This window comes from Belonocnema kinseyi, chromosome 3, assembly GCF_010883055.1.
Source record: "Belonocnema kinseyi isolate 2016_QV_RU_SX_M_011 chromosome 3, B_treatae_v1, whole genome shotgun sequence".
NCBI classification, from domain to species: domain Eukaryota; kingdom Metazoa; phylum Arthropoda; class Insecta; order Hymenoptera; family Cynipidae; genus Belonocnema; species Belonocnema kinseyi.
This window is the reverse complement of record NC_046659.1, coordinates 13,413,204-13,419,203: the sequence shown is the minus strand read 5'-3', so window position 1 is coordinate 13,419,203 and position 6,000 is coordinate 13,413,204. Positions and strand designations below refer to the sequence as shown.

The 6,000-nt window shown below is 38.3% G+C and overlaps 1 protein-coding gene across 6 annotated transcripts in view; it reads right to left on the bottom strand.

Moving 5' to 3' along the window:
* LOC117170224 (serine/threonine-protein kinase ppk30) overlaps positions 1–6,000 on the bottom strand; it is a 543,229-nt gene that overhangs the window by 374,244 nt on the left and 162,985 nt on the right. The window lies entirely within an intron of this gene.

Sequence of the window (6,000 nt, the reverse complement as noted above, 5' to 3'; positions counted from 1 at the left end):
GGGGGAACAGACGCACACGGCGGTGTCGCCGGATTTCGCCTAGCAACACGCGCGGCGGAGCTACAGCGTTGGGAACCTTACTTTTTACTTGCCCCTCGTATAACAAAATTTACTGTTTTTTCTAGTAACTGAGGCCCGCATCATTCTAATCGAGCAATACTCACAGGAAAAATTGGAGCAACTTTAGTTTTAGCAAGTAACAACATTACCTTCACTTCGCCGCATTCCTGAATAATGCGAAGATATACAACTGCGGTATAGGCTCTTGCAGAGGCATCAGAGAACCCATGCAGTTCGCACCCTAGACTCGATCGAGTTCGTCCCGACCATCTAGGCATTCGGATTTTCTCTAGTTTTGGAAGCCCTGTATAATAAGCATTCCACTGAATCAGTAAATAATCTGGAAGAGGATCATCCCAATCCAGTTTACGTAAGCAGAGTTCTTGCATCATTTGTTTAGCCATGATCACGACGGGAGATAGCCATCCCAGCGGATCGTATAGTTTAGCTATACCCGAGAGAATTTTTCTCTTAGTTGGTTGGTCAATACGGAAAGCTTCTACACAAATTTTGAAGTTATCTGAAGGCGAATCCCACTGTAAACCTAGAATCTTCATTTGGATGTCCTCCCCCGAAAAAAACTGAACGCTCTTTCGTGTTCAACCTGTGGACAATCAGACAATAATGATCCATAATTCGCTGCCCATTTTCGAAGACGAAAGCCACCTCGCTCCATCAATTGAGAGACTTGTACTCTCAATTGCTTGGCTTCCTCAATCTCATCCACTCCAAAGAGTACGTCATCAACGTAGACGTTATTTTCTAGAACAACTTTAGCCTGAGGAAAGCCAGAGTCTTCGTCATTCGCTAATTGCTTAATGACTCGATTGACAAGATAGGGAGCGCAGACCATTCCATAAGTGACAGTAGTCAACGGCCATGCTTCAAGCTTAACTTCTTTTGAATACAACAGAATGCGTTGATAATCATAATCACGGGGATCTATTTTAATTTGACGGAACATTTTTTCCACGTCAGCTACAAAAACAAACTGATGTACTCGCCAACTCATAACAATTGAGACCAAATCTGTTAATAATATTGGTCCTAATTGTAGGTGTGAATTCAATGAAGAGCCATTAGAAGTGAGACTTGAAGCATTAAAATCAACACGTAAATGTGGAGCAGAACTACTCTCTCTTAAAATAGGATGATGTGGTAAGTAAACTGTCTGAGACGTATCTGACTCCAAAAAATCTGCAACGAACTCCATGTGATTCAACTGGCAGTATTAGCTAAGGAAGCTGCATATTCAGCTTGAAGATCTGGTTTATTTATTAGACGCGCCTGAGTCTTTTTTCAAATTAATTTCGCTCCAGCTAACGAATTTCCGATGTCTATAGGAGGCCCATTTTTAAAGGGCAAACGAACTATGTATTGACCTGAAGGCAATCGTTGGTACGTGGAACAGAAATATTCCTCGCAGCGAATTTCACCTTCTGTCAACGAAGATGTAGATGGAGATTCTTCCATTTCCCAAAAGCGAGATAAATCTGCATGAAGTACCTTCTCAGTAATGCTGAGATGAGTGGCGACAGTGCCACTGTCAGAGAAATTGCGTAATGGATCAGATAAAATCCAACAAAATATACTATTTTGTGCGGTTAGAGTACCTAATGTGTCCTGTTTTAAACCTGGCAATAAGCAAGATCTAAAACGATCTGCTCCTAAAATAATATCCACTTGGGAATTTCCGAAAGGATCAGGATCAGCCAAGCCCAGCTCTTTTAACTCCTGTATATTCATTTCACTTGGCAAATTAGGAAGAGAATAAGACGTTAAATTCTGAAGAACTAATGCGTATAAAGATATTTAATTCATATTACCTGCCCTAGGACGCAACCATACTTTAGCGTGTTTCTTAGCCGTACTAATAAATTATCCTCCTACCCCAAAAAATTGTGTATTAATCTTTTGATAACAAGGTCTTAAGATTTTGAGAACTTTCTCCGACAAAAAACTACATTCAGAGCCCTGATCTAGCAATACTCTAAATCGACCGGATCTACCAATTTCTGATTCTAATTCAATAACAGCTGTGGCTAGCAAGGTGGAACGTGAAACTAGATCATAATTGTTTAAAAAGCATGATATATTATTACCAGGTGAGACATGATGCATTCCTCTTATAGTCGATGTAGTTGCCTGATTGGCCTGTTCATTTTCATTAGTTTGAGATGTAGACGTCACCTGTGATCTAACTTTAATAAAATCCGTCGAGTTATTCAAGGATATTTGAGCTGCTGAGTTTGAATCTCTACTCGATGCCCGATGAATTTCCACATTCGACGTGTAGAAGAGTATTGTGCTTACGACGACATTTTGCACATGAGAATCTGCTAGAACAATTATAAGGTTTATGTCCTGGAGTCAAACAATTGATACATGAGTGCTTTTGAGAAAGGAATTCTTTTCTTTTATCAATTGACATTGCTTTGAAATCCTTACGTTTGAAAAGGGTGTGATTATCTTTACAGAGGAGACATTTGGAAGTAGAAGAGGCAGCATGACTTTTAACAGATTGCGACTTGTTAGATTTACTTTTTTCCGCTAATCCGGATTTTGAAAGTTGAATTGCTTCTAAGATTTTTATTCTTGTTGCTAAAAAATTATCTAGATCTTCGTAAGAACGATATTCTGTAGTTGAGTCTAGCTGCGTCTCCCATTCTTTTAAGGAAGCGATATCAAAACGTCGCACTGTCCAAAAAATAATAATATCCCAATGTTCAGTTGGGCGTTTTAAATTTTGAAGAGCAGCAAGCGATTCATTAGTGGTGTCACGCAGCAATTTTAAATCTTCAATAGAATTATTGTTAACATTCGGGATACTCGCCAGTGCACTAAGATGAGCACCAATTAATGATCGCTTTTTGTCATACCTTTTTTTGATTGCCTCCTAAGTAGCATGAAAATTAACAGCAGTGACTTTAATGTGTTTAATTAGATGCTCAGCCTCTCCAGTCAGACCAATCAGCAGCGCAGTATAAAGACACGTGCGTAAAGTCCAACGCAGTTTTATTGAGGGAGCGCAAAGGTGGGGTTAGCGACTGGAGAACAGCGTTCGCTACAATAAGTTGAACTCCCGCTCACACACACGCGACTGTTTATACCGCGCTCCTGATTGGTCCTGTTTAAATCTTTTGTATCTCAAAAACTAGAGCTTCAACTGATATTTGGAAAAGGGATTTTCGATTTATTTTTTGTTTTATATAGCCATATAAGTCCGGACAATTGAGTCTGGGAGACTCTGTTTAGGACAGGTTATTCTCGTCCTAATAAGCCAAACTCCATACTAGCGAAATTTCCTATTCAAATATTCCATTACTGGATATACTCAGTTAATGGATCACTCAGTAAGTTAAACTCCGAAAAGATAGACCTTTTAAAGATACTATACCACGTTCTAAGTTTTAACACGAATGCAAGAATTTCTCGAGTTTTCTACCTCGAATTCAATTTCTGGAATTACCTAGAAAAGTTGTAGAAAAAATCTTAAATTTGTACTAGTATTTCATTCGAGAGACATTTGGCGAAAAACATACTAAACGAGAAAAGTGTCGTTGAATTATAAAAAATTTCGTCTCAGCTTGTCCCGTAACGCATCCGTATCGCTGTCTTTCTTAGACACATACTGCAGTACCCCTGCTTGACAACGGTAAAAGCATCGTTACTTTGAGTAGCTTGCAGTCTTCACCATTTGGCTCCTATATCGCGATCAGCTCTCGCCGGTTCAACTCAGCACCACTCGGCTTCCTCCGTTTTTACTTGAGTTTGAGAAGGTAGAAAGATTTAAGTGACAGCTTGGAACTGTTTAAAGCACAATTCCAAGACAATCATCATTTCGCGCTAAACAATCGTTTCTTTTGAATAGATTACCGAACTTTTTGGTGGATTGGAAATCGAGCCTGTTCATTAATAATTCTCGGTTATTATGTTTAAAATTCGTTGATTGAAATGGCTCATAATTGACCTCATTCTTATACTGCGCAACAGAATACTGCGATATGTCGGGGTTCTTGACGCAGAAGTCAATATTCCTTGAGATAGGATGGGCACTTTTAATGTCCCTTTTTGTTAATATTCACGAAATGCTTTCTTTTTACCTAATGACTACTTTTATGACGGGATTTGCATCCACTACGAATACAACGTCGAGTGTTATGACCGTAGCTAGTACAGGTTCAGCGGAAACAATAAGTAACTCGACATTTCCGGCTGCATTCAAGGCAACCTCAAGAACTGAGGTACCTTCGCGCTTCACCCCATTCTGTAATGACCATTAAGCCCAACCGATTTTTATCTCTTCAGTTGTTGACTTAAGCCAACCACCACCTGGTTTCTTAATTTATCAAATATCTTTAATGATGTTTGGAATTCCACGCGTTTACCAAGAAATTCACGCAATGAAGTTAACCTCGATATCCATCAACCGATGGCGAGTATACCAACTCATATAACTAATCAAGTACCGGTGCAAGCTTTTAACACATTACCTCAATATCCTAGGCTTATGCATAATTTTAATCAAAACCGGGAAATAGGAAAAATTGACCGCCAATAAAACGTTTCTTTTGATGGTTCTTCTTCCACAAACTCAGAAAAATGTATAACAACAATTTCTAAAAATAGAGTTTTCTCACCGGTGGTACCGGAATTTAATCGGGGACGGTAGGATCCGGAATAGCTGGGCTGAATTCCAAACCGCTTTTAGAGGTGGCTTTACAGGTGCATATATAGGTCACAGAATTAGGGAAGAGATTAGAACGCGAACTCATGGTCGTAAATAAGAAATCAAAGATTATCTCACATGTCTGATTGGCCTTCATAATAAATTGTACTATGCAGGTACTAGATAAGAGCATCTAAATAAACCCCATCGCGGATTGCATCCCGATTATAAAAAGCATATTAAACGTCGGGATGTTAAAGATTCCTAGGAATTAGCCCATTTAGGTATGGATAGGAAGGCGGAGTAGGCAACGTCTAAAAAATATGGGTTATCCTCTCTACCGGAATCTCCTTTTCTTTCGGAAATCACATATAAGCCCGGGAAAAGTAAGAGAAACTAATTAAATTAAGGGGCTACTGATAATGCCCAAAAAACAATCCCCTGCGGCGCACAGTGGGACGGAATCCCAAAAAGCTGTCCAAAAGTCCATAAATCAACTTTTAATTCTCAAAATTTCAGGTAGTAGGTCTCTTAGACATATGTCCCGAAGTTTCAATTTTGCCCATTTAAGTATCCGCAACCCTTATACTTGCTTAGATATAGTAGTTCAAAAGTTGCCTTCATGCGAGCAAGTTTTTACGGACCAGAAAAGTGAGCGCCGTGTTCAAAGTGACGCCAAAGCTTGTAAAATGGACCGTTTTCAAAATCTTCACGATTCTGCAGCATTCTGCGGTCGGACTTATTGTAGGTTCTAGATTAGGATGTTCCTTAACAGAAAAATAAAGACAAATTTTTCTAATGTGAGTAGTACGATTTGAAAAGATGTATACAGTAATGTATTAAAAGTATGGGCCTAAAGCCCTTGAATGCCCAAATCGGAATCAAATAATTTTTTATTCTGATAAATCGCCATTTTTCATTATAGATTTCAAATCTATGCTCCAAAATAAGAAAATTTTCTACTTGTACATTTGTGTCTTAACATCTTCTAAAAGGTTTAAAATGGCATTCCAGGGTATAATAATTCAAATAATAAATAAGATTTTATGCCTTTTAAAATGCATATATAACAAAAACACAAGTATAAAATATTTTCATTTTTAAGTGTATATTTTAAATCCAAAAAAAATTTATTTTATTGGATAAAACATTTTTTGAGTCAGATTATGTGTACATAGGGCCCAATAGCCCCATAGTGTGAGCACACTACTGTATTGATCTCTCGAACATTCATATTGAAAACGTTGAACCTTATATTGAATAACAAAAAA